Genomic DNA, 24,331 nt, shown 5'->3' on the forward strand with positions numbered 1-24,331 from the left:
TTAGGAAAGTGCAACTAAAATTGACCTCACCTAGAAGCTTTAAAAATTCAGCTGAGAAAACCATGTTCTAAAAATGAACCTGGGATCTAGACGTTTAATCTTGTTGATTTAGATATGGCCTTCTCTGCACCATGGCTTGGTGTAGTTGCAATCAGAAAAAAGTCCTAACAGAAGAATTTGGGGAGGAGTTTTTTATTTCTGCTGAGAGTTTTTAGTGAAGCTGACTTCATACTGGCTTTGCACAAGGTGAGAATAATTTTAAATTAACTTGACATCAGACAAGCTCATGTTATTTCCTGTAAAAGCTGCTTTTTAAATCCTTGAAGATGGTTTTATAAAAAAAAAGATAGTTTTCCTGTATTTGCGCTGTCACATTCCTAGTTAGTGAAATCTAAACCTGCAAGTTAGGAAGAAACTATTTGAATAAGATCCTCAAAACCACCCTCCACCCCTTTCCAGCCCCTGCCCTTTCACAGACACCGTCAGGAGCCATAATGGAATCACAGAGTTCATACAGGACAGCAACACAGTCAGATATGGGGGAAGAGCGGACTACTCCATCCATCCTGGTGCTGAGCAGCAGCAAGGTACCCAAAGCTCAGGGGAAGTACTTAACACACAAACTAAGCTCTAGCAGCTATGACTGTATTGCATCAGTTAGCACTCAATTAGGCTGAGGCACACAAGCCCTGAAGCAACTGGAACTGCACTTTGCAATAAGGAGAGGACATCTTGAACACCTGCGAAAGATCAAGTCTGTGCACTTGAGCTTGTCTTCAGAAGAGAGGGTGACCCTGACAGTGGGAAGAGACAGAAAGCTGTCTGGGCTGCTGAAAAATGTGGGATCTACAAGGGTGGAATCTTAGGCAAGGTCATTATACACACCTCATCTGTGCATTAGGGTAAGGACCTGGATCCTCGCTTCTGATCCCACCCAAAGTGGTGTGAGTCTATGGGGCTACCTTCAACTATCAATATGGAAGAATCTGGCCAACTGTACCAATTAGAAAATGTAGCTGAGAAAGATAAATAATTTTTGAAAAGTCATATAACTAGTATGAAGTAGACTTTTATATACCTCATTTTCTTATCTGATACCAAATCCAAACTCTCTTCACCTCTGTACTATTTAATAAATGCAACAGTAGAGAAAAATATGGAAATGTATACAGAGAAAATAAACAAGAAAAGTGTGTAAAGGAAGATAATAAGAAAGGGAATTACCTTTCCCAAGAGAATATCAGTTCAGTTCAGTTCAGTCGCTCAGTCGTGTCCGACTCTTTGCGACCCCATGGACTGCAGCACACTAGGCTTCCCTGTTCATCACCAGCTCCCAGAGTTCACCCAAACCATGTCCATTGAGTCGGTGATGCTATCCAACCATTTCATCCTCTGTCATCCCCATATCCTCCTGCCTTCAGTCTTTGCCAGCATCAAGGTCTTTTCTAATGAATCAGTTCTTCCCATCAGGTCAATGTATTGGAGTTTCAGCTTCAGCATCAGTCCTTCCAATGAATATTCAGGACTGATTTCCTTTAGGATTGACTGGTTTGATCTCCTTGCAGGCCAAGGGACTCTCAAAAGAATATACAATTTTTAAATTATTAAAGTCTTACATTTTTAACCAAAACATAAAACAAACAGAAAATCCTTCAAAGTGTAGTAAACAGGTTGAGCTATCTTCTGAACTCTTGCTAACACAGCACATAATCTAAAGAAACAGAAGGCAATGGCACCCCACTCCAGTACTCTTGCCTGGAAAATCCCATGGATGGAGGAGCCTGGAAGGTTGCAGTCCATGGGGTCGCTAAGAGTTGGACATGACTGAGCGACTTCACTTTCACTTTTCACTTTCATGCATTGGAGACGAAAATGGCAACCCACTCCAGTGTTCTTGCCTGGAGAATCCCAGGGACGGAAGAGCCTGGTGGGCTACCATCTATGGGGTCCCACAGAGTCAGACACAACTGAAGCGACTTAGCAGCAGCAGCAGCAGACATTGGTCAAAACACACCCCAGTCTCTTCTTTTTTTCCTTTTTTTGCTTCAGCATTTTATTCATTCATTTCTCTGTCAATCCATATTTTTTTCCCAATGTTGTCATGATTATAGTTTACTTGGGAAGTAAAATATATGAAGGGAAGCAGTGGACAGCAAGTTAGGATGGTAGTCTGAGCCCCAGAGTTATGCCGACTGGTGGGTGAGTTTTCCAGGTAGCGCAGCAGTTAAAAAACCCACCTACCAATGCAAGAGGCACAAGAGATGTGAGTTTGATCCCTGGGTCAGGAAGATCCCCTGGAGAAGGAACTGGCTACCCTCTCCAGTATTCTTGCCTGGAGAATCCCATGGACATAGGAACCTGGCAGGCTACAGTCTGTGAACCTGCAAAGAGTCAGACACGACTGATCACACACAAAACAAGGTGAGCAAACATACAGCAATAGAACCCAGTTAGCACAACAGGATATGCCTGTACTTCTGGGGGTCAGAGAAGACTTCAAGTAGGAGTGACTGAGCTGAGATTGACAAGGGTTCAGAGCTGCCAGATGGAAGACACACTGCCCTTAAGCTATTCCCAAAGAAGAAACATGTCGTTTCCATTTTAGCCACTAAAAATAAACGATTCCTAAAACAAGGAATCTAGTCATCTTTATTCCATTTGAACAGTGGCAGGACCATGAGCTCAAGGACTGTAAATGACTATTCATCCTTGAACTTTCTTCTAGTTCATCTTGGCCCAGAGTACATGTTTAGCACTGAGAAGGCAATGGCACCCCACTCCAGTACTCTGCCTGGAGAATCCCATGGATGGGGGAGCCTGGTGGGCTGCAGTCCTTCGGGTCATTAAGAGTCGGACACAACTGAGTGACTTCACTTTCACTTTTCACTTTTATGCATTGGAGAAGGAAATGGCGACCCACTCCAGTGTTCTTGCCTGGAGAATCCCGGGGATGGGGGAGCCTGGTGGGCTGACATCTATGGGGTCACACAGAGTCGGACACAACTGAAGTGACTTAGCAGCAGCAGCAGATAGTAAAGTCATGGTTTTCTTTATGTTTTCAGAAAATCTGGTCTTTAAAAAACAAATCATTGAGACTTTTGATGCTAAGACTGGGGCAAAGGAGGAGAAAATGAATGAAAATAAACACATATATTAAAGTCAAACTGCATCCTTTCAAAACTAAATTTAGGATTCTCAGTTGTCACATTGAGGTAAATGGTTTAAGAGAGATAAATTGCCAGTCTCCCTGCCCATTAAAGACAGAGCTATCTATGGCTTGAGTCCTGAGCTCTGTGACTATAAAACTCTTGTCCTGGGCCATAGATGAAATGCAAGTGAGCAAGGGTTTCCTTACCTAAGCATGGGGATACACGGTCAGGTAGCACACCATCATGGAAATTCACATGAAGGCCGACAGAAGAACTTGCATTTTTGAAGTGTGAGAAGTAAGTACACAAAATCCAGTTCATTAGCCTTGTTGATCTTAGCCCCATGCTTTGTCTTCCTGTTAATTCCTGCTGACCTGGACCCAGGATACCTCTGGAGGAGTTGATCCCTGCACCTACCTGAGCAGCTCAGATTTCATGTCCTTTATCTAAGAATTTATCTAGGATACAGCATCTTTAGTTCTTTAGCATTGTCCCTATATTCTATAATATCCAGTATTCTTGCCTGGAAAACCCATGGGCAGAGGGTTTTCTTCCAGAGGCCTTTGCAGCTCAGAGAGACTGACTTACCCAAGATCACGCAGCAAGTAAGTGATGAGTCTTTGAATTGCCTGAAAATTAATGCAGCAAATGCAGTGGTTCCCAGAAGTATAATATAGAAGACTTAGAGTTCCAGGAATGATGGCTCATAATGATGTGAAAAAATAAATGGATGATTGTGGAAGCTGAAGATTAATGGAAGCTAATAATAAGATTGAAGATTGAAGGTGGGAGAAGGGGACGACAGAGGATGAGAAAGTTGCATGGCATCACCGACTCGATGGACAGGAGTTTACATAAGCTCCAGGAGTTAGTGATGAGCAGGGAAGCCTGGCATGCTGCAGTCCATGGGGTCACAAAGAGTCGGACATGACTGGGTGACTGAATTAACTGAATAATAAGATAAATAGAAGTACTGTCAATTTGCTCACAGATACTTGACTTTGTAAAGAACAAACAAAATTCATATCAACCAGTGTTTATTATGTATACGAAACTTCAACTGATGTTAAAAAAACAAAGATGTTTAAGCACAGGCTTTCTTACCAGTGTTAAAAACTGAGAGAGTGTTTATGGACTATAGAACTTAGAACATAGGATCCAAGAAGAGAGATTTTATATATTATATACCTTCAATGAAGCAGAAAGACATTATGCTAGTGCTAATATTTCAGTAACAGTATAAAATAGCAGCATTTCAATAAAATTTTACTTTTTGAATCTAAAATTTTAAGAGTGTAAGTTATTCTAAAATTAAATCATTATTTGATATTTGATTCATGCGCCTTAAACAGATAACATAATTAAAGATCAGATCAAATAGCTTCTGGCTTAAGGAAAGTACACCTTAGTTTAGGGGCTTCCCTGGTGGTTCAGATGATAAAGAATCTGCAATGTGAGAGACTCAGGTTCAACCCCTGGGTCAGAAAGGAACCTGACTGGAACTCAGGAATCCCTGGAGAAGGAACTGGCAACCCACTCCAGTATTCTTGCCTGGAGAGGTCCATAGGGTCTCAAAGAGTTGGAAACTACTGAAGTGACTCAGCATGCATGTATGCATTTACAAATATACATTTACATTCATTGATATATATTACAAACATATGCATTGATACAATTGTAGATGTATTTGGGTTATAAGAGAATTATAAGGTGACACATTAGAAGATGAATGAAACATGAAGTTAAATATTTTCTAATTTTACTAACTACTGGAGGTTATTAACAAGTACTTAGTCATTGTAGACATTTGAAATAATACAGTAAAGAATAATTAAAAATCAACTTATTTTTCTCTTCATATATAAACAGGTTATTTTCTTTACTCGAGTATGTATTTTTATTATATTTCCATTCAATTAGACATTACTTTGAAAAAAAATTTAATGATTTGTGTAATGATTTACCGTGTTTATATCCATTTTGTACTTTCGGTTAATAGAGTTATTAACCTGTTTGGGCTTCTTAGCAGACAGAAGAGCACTATCCTGTGAGAAAGAGCGTTAGGAAATTTGGATGGAAAGGAAATGGTATAGGACTTGTAGATCCTAAAGTAGAAACTTCGAATGTGAGCATGGATATATATTTGTACACTAGCTTGGTAATTTTTTTTTTAAAGCAGCAACAAACTGTTCTCTGTTTCAAAAATTCTAAATTATAAAAAGCTGATTTTCTTAACTATATTCTTTAATGTGAATCTCTGACTTTTGTCTTTATTTCTCTTACATACATTATATATCTCTTACATATCTCTTATCTCCTACTGACAAATTAACTAACATTCCTGAATCTGTGCCCTAATCTATATGATGAATTAAATAATTATGAATGTACCTATTTAATATATAGACTACCTATATAGCCATATGCTACATATATATATACTTAGTATTAGCACTCAATTTTTTTTAGCACTCAATTTTTAAAAACCTTCTACTACAATTAAGTCTAGCACTTTACCTATTGTGCTTTATAAATTAACTGATAATTACAGCTATCAATAGCTGATATCGATAATTATTGTAGGATTTTTTACATAAAACAATTTTATTACTAAGTCTTTCTTTATCTTAAAACCAGATAGAGTCATACTTCATTATTTAAGTGATCTGTTTATAGAGAAATGAAAGTATTCTTGATATCACTGTGTTTGGAGCTTGTGTTGAGTAGCTAGCACTCAATGAGTGATAACCTTCAAGTCTGAAAGTGAAAGTCGCCCAGTTGTGTCCAACTCTTGCAACCCCATGGACTATACAGTCCATGGAATTCTCCAGGCCAGAATACTGGAGTGGGTAGCCTATCCCTTCTCCAGGGGATCTTCCCGATCCAGGAATCTAACCAGGGTCTCCTGCATTGCAGGCAGATTCTTTACCAACTGAGCTAAGAGGGAAGCCCTGAAAATGCCTTGCATGGTAGGCGAATGGTCTTTATGCAGTGGTGAGATGATATGTGAGGAGCAGCAATCTCTCATAAATTTTCTACTGAAATTAGCAAGTTAAACAAGCCACTGCTATTCCAAGTTTTCAGACAGGTAAGAGAGGAGCAAGTGCATCATGAGGGGCTTTTTGGAGAACTCCTCCTCCTGTGAGTCACACCAATTCTAAATTGTCTGAGAGTGAACTTGAGACTGCATGGCACAGTAACCCCACGTGTAATGTGCTGATAATTAAATCCCTCTGACAATTACATCATGCATTAGTGGGCTCAGCCCGATCCATTACTCATGATCACGGTCTTGGACAAAACAAAATGGGTACACGAGGGACCATCTGTGGAGCAGATGCTCTTAGGAAAGAAGGCGGCCCAGTTCTGTTTACGTAATGTGATCTGTGGAGGGTGGAAGCTGGGGTCCCTTCACCTTCCCCAGTGAGAACCAAGCTCATAGAGACAACAACACATAACCTTGCCATCTTCCAGTCTAAAGCAGAATGTGGCAGAGAGCTAGTAGTCATGGATGATTCCAGCATATCCCAAACATTGTCTAGTAACTGTGCTGTTATCAAGAGGCAGCCACAATTCTCCATTTAGAAAGACCCAAGCTGTTTAAATATTGGATTTAAATGATACTTGGCATTTTATAACTTAAATGTAATGGCAAAAGGCAGATTAATGCATCATTATAATCTTGAATTATAAGAATTTTATCTCCAAAATATACTTTTGGTATACACACACATGCATACACACACATATAACATATTTTAAATTCTCATGCATTTGAACATAAGAAGTTAAGACTTTTCCTTAAAATTGCTATAGCAACATGATTAATAAAAATTCGTTTACCATATACACACTAAAAGGTCAACATGGTAATCTACATGGATCCAAGTAATAAAAATCATCAGTTAGACAGTTTTCTTGCATTAGACCTTTAGAATAGAAAAGGAAATAATAAACTCTGAATATATTCATATTAAAAGTCAAAAGAAAAGCAAGCCAACTTTTAAAAAATCAATTTTATCCTGGGTTTATTAACTTTCTACTTTGATCTACATATTTGATATCTCCACTCTTATTCTTAGATAGTTGTCTATAGTTGTTCTCGGGAGTGCTGGTATCCAACCCGTGTGTATTTATAAGATTAAACCAGTTATTCTGTAGTTACATTACCAAAGCAGCTCTCATTTGATTGGTGGGCACGCCTGCTTTACTGGTTTATAAGTATTTTGATAAATATCTCTGCCTCTAAGCTACAATAAACATGTTGAATGTTATTCACATTCATTATAACCTATTAGCTTAGCAAAGGTCATGAACTCATATTTTTAACATTATTTCTAAGGAAAACATGGGCTTAAATCACTATCAGAAGTCCCCCAACTGGAAGAAGAATTGTTGGAGTGGGATCCCCCCAATGGGTGTCTTATGCATGAAAGCCAGGGAAGCCACCTGTCCATATGTCTAGCCTGCTGGTTGAGGAGCTCTCACTCTTCTCTGTTCCTGGAGACTGAGCTGGTTCCCTTTCTGAAGGAATCCAGAAAAGAGTGCTGATTGTGTATATGGCTGTGGGGTATATGGCTGTGATTTCAAATCCTGGTCCCACAGTTTGCTCACCACATGGCCTAGGTTAAGTTATTCACCCTGTACACATCATGGCTTCCTCTATTTGCATTACTCAGGACAGACTGCTGCTGTAATAAATACATCTTAGAATATTTGTGTCTTTACATGATCAATGTTGACTTTTTCTCTTGGAACGTCCAAAGCAGGTCAGAGTCCCCCAGGACAGCCATGCTCCACGTGGCGACTCAGAGACTCAGACTCCTTCTATCAGAGGAGGCTGCTGAGTATCATGAGAACATCTTGCACTTGTTTTAACTGCCCTGACTGGAAAGGATACACAGGACTCCTTATAATCTGTAGGCTGGAGTGACCCTGATGGCTTCAGAGTGGCTCAAAGAGAAGCTGGAGGGTCCTTCTAAGTGTTAAAAAATACAGAAGATCTGGATAGCAAGAGGACTAGTAACTCACAAACTATCTCACAAGGTAAAGCTTAGAAAATAGTATTTCCAAAGCTGTTGGCACCCTTCTCAACTCTTATTAATGCAAAAAAATGATAATATCAATAATAACTAAAATAATTATCATTATATTGCATGGCAAAGGCATAAGGGACTCATTTACCACCTCCCTTCCACATCCTGCCATTGATGACCTCCTTGTCTTTCCAGGACCCCCTTCTGACTTCTAGAGTCACATGAAGGTGACAGCTTAGGTCAGATGCTTCTTGTGAGGCACTTATGTCATCTGTAGGGTGACTTTCCCCCTTTACTGACCAGCCAAAGGCACGTGGTGAAGCAGGTGATGCTTTCCTACCTGCCTTATTTGTTCAACCCTTGAGACCTCATCCCAAACATCCCTGGACCGTCGGGAATCCAGGAACACCTCCCGGCTCACCTGTTCCATTCATCTCCTCAGAGTAATTCGAACCCAGACTCCCAGTGTGACCTTCCACAGGTTTGGGAGCCCAGATTCTAACGAAAACTTGGAGAGGAAGGCAAATCAGATGGGATTCAACTTTGAATTAGGTAAAGAGAATTACTGTGAAAATACTTTGGTAGGGAAATCAATTGAGTTGGCATGGGCAACCTAGGTGACAAATAATCAGAGTAACATGAGGGTAGGATTTAGAGAAAATAAGCTGGGAAGCAGCAAAAGCTGGATGACTGCGGATGGTGTGGCTTTAACCTATGTCTCACCCCTTCTAGTCTCCAGACCAACTTAAAGTTTATTCTGAGAGCTTCCCATTAAGCTATTGCTATGCGAAGTCGCTTCAGTCATGTCCAACTCTGTGCGACCCCATAGACGGCAGCCCACCAGGCTCCGTCGTCCCTGGAATTCTCCAGGCAAGAATACTGGAGTGGGTTGCCATTTCCTTCTCCAGTGCATGAAAAGAGAAAAGTGAAAGTGAAGTCGCTCAGTTGTGTCCGACTCTTAGCCACCCCATGGACTGCAGCTTACCAGGCTCCTCCGTCCGTGGGATCTTCCAGGCAAGAGTACTGGAGTGGGCTGCCATTGCCTTCTCCACATTAAGCTATTAGCAGAGTTGATTATAATTGCAACTAACAGGTCAATAGCCAATTCTGTCCTTCTTGTTGACTAGCCCTTTGATGGACTCATGTTAATACTAGGCAACTTGACATGCTGGTAAGAGAACCATCTCACACCAAGCTAAGAAGTCTTTAGAGTCACAGGAGAAGCAAAAGAAAGAAAAAGCAAAGGTGGAAAAAAAAGTAAGAAAGTAGTAAGGAGGAGAGGAAGAGAAGAATTCCAATCTTGTAGGCAGCTCTGTTTTTTTCTAGACATTTGATTGACTTTATTCCTGGTCTTACAAGCATGCTCAATTGTGGAAGGTAATTATTTCTTTCTTCCTTACCCAGGAAGCCCAGGGCAATCAGATCAGTCGTGTGCTCTCTAAATATCTCCTTTGAAAAGCAATGTATTTTAGGTTCCATTTATTTGGTTGCAAATTCTTAACATTTTCACACTCAAGGAGTCTATGTTGAGCAACGGGCATCAGTCTGAGAAACTTAGTGTCTAGAACCATCTCCCATGGAGGCTGTCATGGATTTTAAAGAACACTGCAGAGACTTGGTCCTTTTAAAAGCTGATATGGGAACACACAATGTTATTATTTTGTGCTTTGCATTTGTCTGTATCAGAGTGACATGTGTTTAGTAAGCCGTTTGTATGAGCTGGGTGCTACACTAAGGACATTTTGTGCACCATCTCCTTCATTTACAGCACGCATCTATGGCACAAGTGTTCTTTCATCCCAAGTACAGAGCCAGAGAAGTAGAGGATGAATATTTAGTGATCTTCCCAAAGTTGCTCAGATGAGAACTAAAAGTTTCTATCCTAAGAGCTCTCAGATTTGCTTCAGTCCAAACCCATAAGCCTTGGTTTGTGAGTTAATTCCCAGTTAATTGTAGGAAAGAGGCAAGATGTCTCCTGGTCCTTTCTGACTTTAAGTAGAGGGCTTGTGTAACCCAGTGGCAGACTATTCACAGGAGGTTGAGGGTCCTCAGGCTGAAAACCAGAGATATGTAGCCTCTGAGGTGAGAAGAGACTCTTCTGTTCTTTTCGCCAAACCATAATACAGCACAGACTACACCTTACTTTTGCTGTAGTCCCATTAATATTACACAGTTGTCCCAGGATATATCTCAGATGAGGGCGGTGATGGGGATTCCATGGTTCTCAGGGGGAAAACTGAAGCTGAAGCTCCAATACTTTGGCTACCTGATGTGAAGAGCTTAATCACTGAAAAAATCCCTGATGCTGGGAAAGATTGAGGGCTGAGAAGGGACTGACAGAGGATGAGGTGGTTGGATGGAATCACCGACTCAATGGACATGAATTTGAGCAAACTCTGGAGACAGTGGAGGACAGGGGAGCCTGGTGTGCTGTAGTTCATGGGGTTGCAGAGTCAGACACGACTTAGTGACAGAACTGCAACAACAACAAAATTAATTGTAAATTATTGAAATCTTTCCCCATTTTTCCATTGTTCAGCATTGTTCAGACACACACAGTCTGACTACAGAATAAAAGATGAAATCGCTAGAAGTCAAGCAGCCTCACAGCCTGGTCATAGACCCTGATGTCTCCAGTCTTGTCTTCTGTCCCCTTGTGGTCCACACCAGACATGCATTGTGTACACAAGGATTCGTGCTATGTAAGAAGCCATGGACGCTTACACACCCTTGATTTTAATGAGGCTGTTTCTTATTTACTGACACACATAGCTTACACTCCTCAAACTCCGCTCAACTCCGAGTTCCCTGAAAATGATCATTAAAGGCACCGGGCGGCATCCTCCGGGGCACTTACCCAGTGCCGGCGATCTCTGCGTCCTCTGCCCCATTTCCTCCTCAGGACATAGAGCCCTCACGCCATCAGATGCGGGTCTGTGTCCTCGGTGACGCTTCATGATCAGTGCTGTCAAAATTCACTGACACGGAGAGAGAGAAAACCCAAAAGCCTGACTGAAAACATGACCAAATTCTAGTTGACAGAAGGGTAGTGTGAAGGGTACCTCTCAGGTTAGCTGGTTCATTCCAACATTTTTTTTTTTATTAAAGTATAGTTGTGGTACAATATTATATGTCACAGGTGTACAATATAGTGATTCACAATTCTTTATAGGTTATACTCCACTTATAGTTTTATAAACTACTGGCTATATTCCCAGTGTTGTACCATGTATCCTTGTAGCTTATCTTATAAGTAATACTCTACAGCTCTTAATTCCCTGTCCCTATCTTGTCCCACTTTATTCTACCATTCTTTTTTTTTTAATTTTTTTTTATTGAAGGATAATTGCTTTACAGAATTTTGTTGTTTTCTATCAAAGCTCGACACAGATCAGCCATAGGTATACACATATCCTCTCCCTTTTGAAGCGCCCTTCCATCTCCCTCCCCATCCCACCCCTCTAGGTTGATACAGAACCACTGTTGGAGTTTTCTGAGCCGTATCATACTCTAACACACATATACAGAATATAGACAAATGGTACTGAAGAATTTATTTACAGGGCAGCAATGGAGAAACAGACACAGAGAAAAGACGTATTCCACCATGCTTGACTCTCACTGATGTCTGGAAAGATAATAGAGATGCCTTTTTAGGGAGTATGAATGAAAAGGCTGACTGCAGATTGTCATCGTAAACCCAGCTCTTCCTAGGAGAGTTCCAAGCTCCCCCACTCTCAGCCCTCTCTTGGTCTCAGGCAAAGGTAGGGTCTCACACTCAAGGCATCCACCACCTGCTCTCCCCAAAGTGAAACTTTCATCCTGCAGCAAGCTCATCTGAAAGGTTTGCGGTGATGCCAACCAGCTCCCCAAGTTAACTTTGCAGTCCTTGCCTCTATTTTGACAGTCAGGTTGAGACCGTCAGAAAAGCCTGCCTCACGCCCACTTCACTTATTTAATTCTGAAGCCTGTTCCATGGGTCCTAAGATGACGTGCCATGATCTTCTATGGGAGCTGAGTGGGGTGACGCCTGAGGTAGCCTGAACATCTTCTGGAGCTGTACTGTAATTACAGGCAATAAGACACAGATAGTTCTCAGAAGGGCTGGAAGCTGAGAGACGCAGTGAACCAGGAAGGTTCCAAAAGAAGTCACTCACTGCCTTCCCAAACCTTGGAGAACTGAGAACCTGCCAGCCTTTGGTCTCCAAAGCAGGTCCTATTCCAACAGCAGTACAGGTGATTAATGGCTCTTGGGCTTGGGACGGTAACAGCCACAGTCTTCGGGGAGCGGCTGGCTGGTTGGAGCACATTTTTGCCCATCTGCTGTCTAGCACCAGCTCTGAGTGAATTAATGGGGGAGATTGATGAGATGTACAAGTGACTGCCAGTGTTTTTAATGTGACAAGAAGGCATATGGGAAGGACTCAGAGGACATTCCTGTACGCATTTAGATAGAAAGGAAAGCCAGTGTGAAATCTACTCCCCAAATCCCAAGTCTGCATGAAGTAACCTTTCAAAAAAAGAAAGAACCACTACAGTCATAGCTTCATTCATCTGGCACGTTTGGAGAAAGGAGGATTACACAGAAATCGATTTCAGGACTGGCACAGTCAATCAGTCAGTGTTAGTCGCTCAGTTGTGTCCGACACTTTGTGATCACATGGAGTGTAGCCCGCCAGGCTCCTCCATCCATGCGGATTCTCCAGGCAAGAAGACTGGAGTGGGGTTGCCATTTCCTCCTCCAGGGGATCTTCCCAATCCAGGGATCGAACCTGGTGGGTCCCCGTATTGCGGGCAGATTCTTTACCATCTGAGCCGCTCAGTTCTCCGTGCTGTCCCTTCCTCTGTGCTGAACGCCTCTGTACCACCTACACAACCACATGGACATTGTGCTCTTTTCTGAGGCTGAAGCATCTTCTCTGCCATCGCGCCCCCATCCCCACACACATGCACACCATGTTTCAGTGGTCACTTTCTCAGATCTTTAAGATATCAGGTTAAATAACAACCCCTGAGATGAAACACCACTGCTTCTTACGCTGACTTACAGACTAGTTAGGCAGCTGCATTTGCCATGTAAAAATGTCTCTCACATTTATTTAATTGCTTGTCTAGTACCCAGTTTTGTAGTTAAATATAAATTCTAAGCCATAAGGCCTGAGGCTGTTCTATGCACCCCACATCTCCAATGCACGGCAGAGTGTGTTGATGAATATTTGCTGACTGTTGCTTAGGCATGCCCTTGGTCATGTGTGTCTAAGACTGACCTGATCCCCATGTGTCCTGTCTGACCCTCTCATTCTAATACATTTTCTCCATCAAAACCAATGCAGTCTGTCTAAAATGAAAATATAATACTATCACTGGAATAGTACTTGTGGTAATCTGTTGATGTGTAATGAATCACTCCAAAATGTAGTAGCGTAAAATGAGAGTAATGAGTGGTTTTGCACATGGATCTGCCATTTGGGCAGGGCTTAATTTAACTCACTTAGAAACCACTCCTACACATATTCCCCCAGGATGTCAGTGTAAATTGGCAGAATCTGGCAATTCTTCTGGCATGCATTGCATCTAATCCTGGGTACCCTTTCATTCCCGTTTCTTCAGGAACCACCTGAACTTGATTCTGGTTATAGGTGTAGAACTACGGTTCCCAAACTCTGTGCCAAGGTGCCCCAGGGCACCACAGTAAATCCACAAGGATGCCAAAAGGTATTTTAAGGGAAAGGCAGATATTCATATTCTGCCAGACACTTTGTGAGCTATGAGCTTGAAGGATGCTGCAATCTTTTCAATGATGCTTTATCTTTCAAAACTAAGATCAGTAGATATGATAAACACAAGTCCCATGTAAAAAAATAATGTACAGTATGCAATGGAGGCACAGTATCCAAACCTAATTCCAAGGTTTGAGAAACTGTGCAGTGTCCAGCAGTGTACACGTACCATTAGTAAGAAAGTGTAGTTATCTAAGAAAGAAGTGAAAACATTTTTTTCTTGCAGTTCTGTGTACAGTTTTCTTTCAAATTTCTACTAAATGGTTATAAATGAGTCAGTGAACATTGAGAGCCAAACTCCCTTTTTCATCCAACTTTATTGAGGTATGATTGACACGTAACCTTGCATAAGTTTAAGATGCAAAATGTGATTCTTTGATACACATATATATTGCAAAATGATAACCACAGTATGGTTAGTTACCACCCCCTTTACCTCACATGAATACCATTTAGTTGTTGTTGTCACGTTGAGAACCTTTAAGATCCACTCTTGACTCTCCCCAGCCCACTGTCTCTCCACCCCAACTAGATGTTCAAGCCTAGTTTCTTGGTCAAGAAACAATGGTTTCTGCATAGAATGATTCAGGACTAGAAAGGGAGGGGAGAGAAGATAAGAAGATTTGGGAAAGGAGGAGAGAAGGAGCTCCTGCAGATGTCTTAAAATATTTCATTTATGAATTTTAACTTTTTATTTTATATTGGGGCTCAGTGGATTCACAGTGTTGTGTTAGTTGCAGGTATACAGCAAAAATGATTCAGTTATACATATATACGTATTGATTTTAGTACACGCTGCTGTATTTAAAATGGGTAACCAACAAGGACCTACTATACGGCACAGGAGACTCTGTAACAACCAAAATGGGAAAAGAATTTGAAAAAGAATAGATACATGTATATGTTGCTTTTTTGTAGATACACTTTCTCAGGTGATGGACTTATCCTGGGTTTGTTCTATTACCAAATAATTATTCTATTACAATAAGTAGTTATTCTATTATTTATTCTATTACCAAGACCCGTGTATGTGTTTCATATGAATGCATTATAAGTTTTATTAATTCTTATATGCTTTTTCTCATTTTCATACATCTAATGGCATAAAGTTGTCTTTTTCAGGTTTATTAAATTAACTTTTTGTGCCCATTTCTATTTTTCTTTTTAAAGTTGTTGTGCTGTAGCTTTTCCATAGTTTGGTTGTCATATAGTCTGCTGTTTTCACATAGTCTGCTGTAGTTTTTATTAGTTCTCTGTTATCCATTGTGTCACAGATTTTTTCTCCCATTCTGTGATTTGTACTCTGCTAATCTGTCTCAATATGTTTATTGATTTTTAAAAGTTAAATTAGGTTTTCCTTTCTGAATGGTGAGAGATGTAACTGCATTATATTAAATATTTTTGCATTTATTGCCCACATTCTAATAGCTTTCCACCTGTGTCAACATTGGTGATATTTGTCTGTAATATTCCTTCATCACTGTGCCCTTGTTTGTTATTTTTCTTTTATTAAAGTGATCATGATAACCTTATAAAATGAGTCATGGAGGGCTTTCTCATTCTCCAGCTTCTGGAAAATTTTGAAAGCTTTAAAATTGCTATTAAATAATTGACAAAATGGCTGGTGAAGGCTTTGGGCTTCATATTTTGTTTGTGAGACATTACTGCATATTCATGGGGTATGGATGTGAGAGTTAGACAAAGACTGGGAACCGAAGAATTGATGCTTTTGAACTGTGGTGCTGGAGAAGACTCTTGAGAGTCCCTCGGACTGCAAGGAGATCAAACCAGTCCATCCTAAAGGAGGTTAACCCTGAATATTCATTGGAAAGACTGATGCTGAAGCTGAAACTCCAATACTTTGGCCACCTGATGTGAAGAGCTTACTCATTGGAAAAGACCCTGATGTTGGGAAAGATTAAAAGCAGGAGGAGAAGGGGATGACAGAGGATGAGATGGTTAGATGATACCACTGACTCAGTGGACCTCAGGTTGAGCAAAATCAGGGAGACAGTGAAGAACAGGGAAGCCTGGCGTGCTGCAGTCCATAGTGTCACAGAGTCGGACATGATTTAGCAACTGAACAACAACAACTTCAGATTCAGTGATTTTATTGGATTCAGGATTATTTAGGGTTTCCTGTTTTTTTCTTGAGCTAGCTTTATTTGTTATCTAGAAGTTTTTCCATGTGATATAAATATTCAAGTTGACTCAAAATTATAAATATTCTACTCATTTTTATCTTTTTAATACCAACTGTATTATTCTTGACATTTGTTATTTTTGGCATTGCAGACCAGATAGGAGAGGACTGTATTTTCAACAGTATCCTATTAAATGAATGGAAAGGTACCTTTTGTCTATTATGATCATGGAAATTCAAATTAAAACTGTAGGACACCATGATGGGTATACGTTGAGAAGTCTCTAACATCAAGTACTATGCAATGTGGAAGACTGGGAACTCTAACACTCTATTGGTGAAAATAAAAGTTGGTGCAAACACTCTGGACAGCCTGTTGGGATTATGTAGAAAAATGTGACCTATGACCCCAGCAATTCTCTTTCTTAGTGTATTTCTCAAAGAGACATTTTTTGTTCATTATCATGATTATATGAATAAGGAAGGTTGAATATGAGCCACATATGAGCCACGGAGACTACTAGGAGCCTAAAGAGATCTGTATTCAGAGCTGAAAGTCAAGATTTTCCAGACTTTCCAATACTTGGTTGTTCCCTGAGAGAAGTTATGGAGAAGGCGATGGTACCCCACTCCACTACTCTTGCCTGGAAAATCCCATGGACGGAGGAGCCTGGTGGGCTGCAGTCCATGGGGTCGAGAAGAGTCGGACACGACTGAGCGACTTCACTTTCACTTTTCACCTTCATGCATTGGAGAAGGAAATGGCAACCCACTCCAGTGTTCTTGCCTGGAGAATCCTGGGGATGGGGGAGCCTAGTGGGCTGCTGTCTACGGGGTCACACAGAGTCGGACACGACTGAAGCAACTTAGCAGCAGCAGCAGCAGAGAGAAGTTAATTTGTGTAGTTGTGGGTGCATGCATGTCAACACAGTCTCCTTGGTTTTGGTCACAGCTCAGGGACATCTTTTTGCCTTTTCATACTGTCCATGGAGTTCTCTTAGGGAGAGAACTTCTTTCAGGGAACAATGGTGAAAGTTGATTTCTAGCAAATTAGTTCTTTTTTTAATCCCAGACTATGCTCACTTATATGATATAATTTGGTGCTTCATACTTAAGTGAGAGATTTTCAAGGTTTGTACCAGGGCTGAAAGTCAAGACTAACCAGATGTCCCTATTATTGCTTTTTCTCCTTGTTGTTATTCAATCACTAGGTCATGTCTAACTCTTTGGGACCCCATGAAGTGCAGCTTGCTAGTCTCCTCTGTTCTCCACTACCTCTGGGGGTTTGCTCAAATTCATGTCCCTTGCTATTTAACAGGTGATGCTATTTAACCATCTCATCCTCTGTTGACCCCTTCTCCTCTTTCCTTCAATCTTTTCCAGCATCAAGATCTTTTCCAAGGAGTTGGCTCTTTGCATCAGGGGGCCAAAGTATTGGAGCCAAAGTACTGGAGAAAGAAATGGCAACCCAGCCCAGTATTCTGGCCTGGAGAACCCCATGGACACCATGAAAAGGCATAACGATGTCCCTGAGCTGTGACTGAAACCAAGGAGAGTGTATTGACATACAAAAACCCACAACTACACAAATGTCTGCATTAAAAACGATTGTAGGTCAGCTTAGTGTAGAAAGTAATAAAAATCAGTGATAAAAGTATTTAATTTCCTCCTATGTGTCTCCAATTGCTTTCTACATGTTCCCTATAACCCTTTGTAATAAGAATAATGTATAATGTGAAAATCTAATTAACAATTTTATAAATTAATTACAGGTGTTTTTTAATAAAGTTATCAAATGTTAAGTTAACTTCTCTCAGGGAACAACGTTGAAATTTTATTTCTAGCAAATTAGCTCTTTTTTAATCCCAGAATCTGCTCAATTATATGATATCATTTTCTGCTTGGTAGTTAAGTGAGAGAAAAAATAAAATTATTCAGTCATTCCAATTTCATGATTATAATTCATCAAAGCATATTTAAGAGTGACATCTCCATGATTTAATAATAACAGAAAAAGGACTGAGATAATGTTGCTGCTGCTGCTAAGTCGCTTCAGTCGTGTCTGACTCTGTGCGACCCCATAGACGGCAGCCCACCAGGCTCCACCGTTCCCTGGGATTCTCCAGGCAAGAACACTGGAGTGGGTTGCCATTTCCTTCTCCAATGCATGAAGGTGAAAAGTGAAAGTGAAGTCGCTCAGTCGTGTCTGACTCTTAACGACCCCATGGACTGCAGCCCACCAGGCTCCTCCGTCCATGGGATTTTCCAGGCAAGAGTACTGGAGTGGGGTGCCATTGCCTTCTCTGGAGATAATGTTAGATACGAGTTAACATCGGGGTCATTTCTAGGTGCAGCGTATTATGTGTTCACTGTGTGTGTTAGTTACTCAGCCGTGTCCGACTCTGTGACCCCCTGGACTGTAGCCCGCCAGGCTCCTCTGTCCATGTGATTCTCCAGGCAAGAATACTAGAGTGGTTAGCTACTCCTTTCTCCAGGTGATCTTCCCAACCCAGGGATGGAACCTGGGTCTCCTGCATTGCAGGCAGATTCTTTACTATCTGAGCCAGGCTCTCTATGCACAAATAACAATGTCAACAAAACAAGCACATGCCTATTCCTCTGGACTTTGAAGCATATTTTAAACCCATTCTCCACTTTGATCCTCCTGCTGACACTGAAAGGTACATAGGTAGACTTCATTCTCTGAATGACAAGCTGAGGGAGGTTAAGGAACTTTCCCAAGGAGCTGCCTCTAAAATCCGCCAGCCTAGGATTCTGGCCTCGAAGGTCATTTTCCCTTCCACTTTACAGCACTGTTCACAATTCATTCACAATCGGACGCCTTCCCCCACCGTTGCCACGCCCTCTTAGTGGGTGTTCCAGCTCTCTGTGAATGCTGCTGGCCTGGAGACCTTGCAATGTGAGCCCACACGGGCCGCAGGGTGCTGTCATCGCTTGGACTTCTTCTCCCAGGAAAAGAATAAGCTCCTGTTGATCCTGTAAACTTTTGAACTGTGGTGTTGGAGAAGACTCTTGAGAGTCCCTTGGACTGCAAGGAGATCAAACCAGTCCATCCTAAAGGAAATCAGTACTGAATATTTATTGGAAGGACTAAAGAAGAAGCTGAAACTTTGGCCACCTGATGCGAAGAATTGATTCATTTGAAAAGACCCTGATGCTGGGAAAGATTGAAGGCAGGAGGAGAAAGGGACAACAGAGGATGAGATGCTTGGATGGCATCACTGACTCGATGGACATGAGTTTGAGCAAGCTCCGGGAGTTGGTGATGGACAGGGAAGCCTGGTGTGCTGCGGTCCATGGGATCCCAAAGAGTCAGACATGACTGAGCGACTGAACTGAACGATCCTATAGAAGTCTCCATGGTATTGCCTTTTTGACATCGTGCTTTCTGGTATTTTTAAACATTTAGAAAAATTGCATATGTGTGAAAATGCTCCAGCACACTGATTCATAAATCCTGTGTGTGTGTTAAGGAAGGAACGAAGCCGTTATATTTTGGGAGAGTAGTGTATATTTCTGGAATATAATGTCTGTGTTGAAATCAGAAAAAGTTGGGGATAAAGGTTGGTGTGGTACATTGAGAATCACTGGATACATGCCTGTGATGAAAAATGAGAAAAGCGAAGCTGCATTAGACCAAATAAATGCATGTGCACAGAGTGAAAATGGGGTGGTACCTTTGTAGATTTTTAAGTAAGCAGTCTCAGTGGTCAAGTCCTATCACTTTAGAGTTAGACTTGGAATTAAACCCTAACCCAACTTTACTCATGAATAAATATGCAATCTTAGAAAATTATCTTCACTTTCTGAATCCAAATTCCCTCATGTATGAAATGAAGACATTAAAACTTCCTATCTTATAAAGTTACTCTGAGAGGCCAGTGATAGAACCAATACAAGGAGCTTATCAGGGGGCTTGGAAAACAGAAATAGTATTACTAAGTAGCTATCAACTCCACCATCATCACCATCATCATTATACTAATATTGACCACACTGCTTTAAAATGTACTCATCTTCATCAAGGTAGTGGTTCTATCTCAGGTAGCACTAAATGTATTTCAAATTCATTCATGCAGTAGTAGTTCTAAGTTTCAAGTGCATGTGAAAGCAAGCAGGATACTTCAAGGGACTTTCCAGGTGGTGATCCTGGTAAAGGACCTGTCTTTCAATGCAGAAGACATAAGAGACTCAGATTTGATCCCTGGGTTGGGTAGGATCTTTGGGTTATAAATGATCCAGTGAGAGGCTTTTTGTTGATGTCTAACATATATATTTTTATACATTTATATAAGCCTGGGCAATATGATAAAAGTCAGAATGCTCAAAATCAAGTCCCTGGTAGAGGATCATGCCCAGCTCTGGTAGACTCCCACTGCCATTCTCTCTCCACTAAATATATGTAAAGGTTTTCACTATCAGCAAAGAACTACTCACTGCTAATCTGAGCTAAATTACCAGTGAGTTCCTTCTTGTCCTGTGAATGGAGGTAAAATGAATCAGTACTCTAAAGGGCCAGCATGCTGAGGTCAGTTGAGACCATGCTACTTAGGGAAAAAGAGATACAGCACATGCTATCTTTCTCTCGGCTACTGTGCTTATCTCTAAGTTTGATACATATTAAGGGTGGATATTTAAAAAGAAAGAGGCTTGCGGCTCTAGGCACCGGTCCAGCATGAGCTGAATCACCAAGCACCTCTGGGCTTCATCCATTCTCTTCTCGTTCCTCTTGATGAATGTAAGACATTGCTGCTCAGGATGCAATTAGGGGCCGTAAATGAAGGTCTTTGCAAGCATCCCATGCATTTTAAAGCTCCCTATAATTACAACAGCAATATAATTAAATACAAATTTTAAAAACATACAGCAGAGCAGCAAATGTATTACTATAGGACCTTGGCTTCAAAACCAGATCCTGGCTTGTTCCAACTTTATGGCTCATTAACTTTACTCGTGGTTTTCACGTAAACATGAGTCTAAGTGCTGAGCAGGTGCACAGTCTCCATATTGGATGCAGTGGGTTGTGACCACGCATGCCTCTGTTCAGCCTTCGTGGAAGAGAGCAGCAAAGAGTTTGGAGAGGAGATGCTTCAGCTATTTTCCCCAGTTCTCTTTTAAAAGGGTCCAAACTGTATCATTTAGAAGGAAGATTTAAGCACTTCTGATTTCTCCCTAGGCCACTGGCCTATCACGTGTATTTTTTCTTTTTTAACTGTCAGTGGATTTAGAAGTTCAGCTTTTATCTTAAAATTTACAGATTCAAGGACAATCCTAGACCATAGCTTCTGAAGGGCCTGAGTGATAAAAATAAATGAATCTTATTACATCTCTTGCAAATAGATATATGGGCCTTCCAGGTGGCGCTAGTGGTGAAGAGTCTGCCTGCCAATGCAGGAGACATAAAGATCCCTGGGTCAGGATGATCCCCTGGAACAGGGCACGGCAATCCACTCGAGTATTCTTGCCTGGAGAATCCCATGGACAGACAAACCTGGTGGGCTACAGTCTATAGGTTGCAAAGAGTCAGACATAACTGAAGCGACTTAGCACGCACACATGCATATAGATATTCATTCCTTTCTGGAATTTTATTCTCATATATATACATATATATGTATATATATGTGTATAGTTATATAGAGAGATGCATAGCTGGATGTGAGAGTTGGACTGTGAAGAAAGCTGAGCACCGAAGAATTGATGCTTTTGAACTGTGGTGTTGGAGAAGACTCTTGAGAGTCCCTTGGACTGCAAGGAGATCCAGCCAGTCCATTCTAAAGGAGATCAGTCCTGGGTGTTCATTGGAAGGACTGATGCTAAAGCTGAAACTCCAATACTTTGGCCACCTCATGTGAAGAGCTGACTCATTGGAAAAGACTCTGATGCTGGGAGGGATTGGGGGCAGGAGGAGAAGGGGACGACAGAGGATGAGATGGCTGGATGGCATCACCGACTCGATGGATGTGAGTCTGAGTGAACTCCAGGAGTTGGTGATGGACAGGGATGCCTGGTGTGCTGCGATTCATGGGGTCGCAAAGAGTCGGACACGACTGAGCAATTGAACTGAACTGAACTGAACTGAATAGCTATAATTCCTTTCTGAAATTAGAGCCAGGCTATCTGTTGAGAAGGAACTGAAATAACAGTGCAGACAGGAAGACCTGAAGTGATTTCTCACATGAGCAAACACCAGAGAAGACAGTCCACAAGGTGGGAAGGGATTCCAGGAATTTACCACTGGGCCTGGGTTACTGATAGTGAATTTTCCAGAAGGTCACTGGCATTAACAAAGGTACCCATCAGTATGTTTCTCTTGTGTTTCATTAAAAACAAAACATCTTAAGACTAATTATAGATAGAGATGCATATATCATATATATGCATATATCATATATATGTATATATGTGTGTGCATATATTTTGTTAGTAATAATATGTATGCATACATTATATATAATATAGATATTGTATATACATATACATGGCAGGTCAGAATGGTTAGTGGGACACTGATCTTGTTTCTTAGGAGTTCCTGACACACTCTTCAGGGTGTTACACGTCATGAGGTCTGAATCTTTCCTGAATTCCCATCTGACAAGACAAACATCCCAGCTCCCTGTGGATCAGATGATGTGGAAGGTACATCACCCAACCCTGACTCTGTTGCCCTCCCGCTGACTTTGAAATGAAGTCCCGGGGCTTTCAATTCCTAGGGCTTGAAATGAAGCTCTCAGGCCTCCAAGGCTCCCATCTTAAGACATACATTCTTGGGTGGCATCGCCGACTCAATGGACATTAGTTTGAGCAAGCTCCAGGAGTTGGTTATGGACAGGGAGGCCTGGCGTGCTGCAGTCCATGGGGTTGCAAAGAATCGGACATGACTGAGCAACTGAACTGAAGAAAGGGAAAAGGATGCAGGAGCAAAGGGGAATATACACACCTCTGCATCCAATTTCCCACAGACTGAAGCGTGGAAACTCAGCGCCAGGGCACTGGAAAATAAAGCTGCCTTTCTGCACCTTGAGCGTAGTCCCTGGCGGCTGTGTCACGCACCGCGCTTCCTCTTCTTATCAGCACCCTTCAGTTTACCTTCACGGTGTCTTTTTCCCCGTAGTTTCATCCATCCACCAGCTTCCCTAGTGGCTCAGATGGTAAAAGCATCTGCTCACAATCCGGGAGACCCAGGTTCAATCCCTGGGTAGGGAAGATCCCCTGGAGAAGGAAATGGCAACTTACTCCAGTATTCTTGCCTGGAAAATCCCATGGATGGAGAAGCCTGGTGGGAAGTCCATGGGGTCACGAAGAGTCAGAAACGACTGAGCGACTTCACAATTACTATCTTCCTGAACCCTCTTGCTTCCCATCTCTGCTTTGTTAAGCCTCAGGTCTCCTCCCTCCTGGAAGGAGGCCTCTCTGAGCCCTCTCCTCCTCCTGTATGAACATCCTCCGCATCCTTCCTGTCCATGATCAGTCACTTTTGCCATCTCTCTCTTTCAAGTGTGGGTCCTTCAAAGGAGAGACAACCTTTTTCATCTCTGTATTTCTTTGTTCTGGGTATAGAACTATTTATGTTCAAAATCACCGTGTTATACCTACTATGCTGTGTAGATCACCGTGGGTGATGCCATTCAGACTTTACAACAAGCCTGTGTGTCTTGTACTCGGCTTTCACGGGGAAAACCCAACGCTGTCTCTGAGCGCTTGGCCTGGCCCATGTGAGGAAGCATCGTTCATCTCAGCTCAGCCCATGATTCTCTGTGAATCATGGGCTCAGCCAGCTGCAGTTCACTGAAGGACGCCTGATGGACACTGCGGAAAAAGTGTGAGGATGTATTTTAGCCGATGTTGGCAATTTGGAGTCAGTTTGACCTTTCCTAGTGTCCTCAGTCATCTCAGGGGCTGCGTCCCTTCACAAGATAAGTTTCATTGACACGATCATTTTCAAATTCAGATCCCTCCTGCAAAGGCTCCTCTACTGTGCTGAGTGCTATATTCTAGAAAGTAGAGAAGGGTTGCTTGAACATTTGCAACATGTCTTTCAAGGAAATGACTCCACATAGATGTTGACTTTGCTGCTGCAGATCCATAAAATGTAATGCTGTGTGTTTTGATTTTGAAGCTGTGGTGCTCTCATTTATAAAGATGTCTTTGCCTCCCATGCGCTCTGCACACAGTAACTCAAACAGAGGGTGCTGTGTTCAC

The sequence above is a fragment of the Bos mutus genome, chromosome 11, assembly GCF_027580195.1.
Source record: "Bos mutus isolate GX-2022 chromosome 11, NWIPB_WYAK_1.1, whole genome shotgun sequence".
Lineage (NCBI taxonomy): Eukaryota > Metazoa > Chordata > Mammalia > Artiodactyla > Bovidae > Bos > Bos mutus.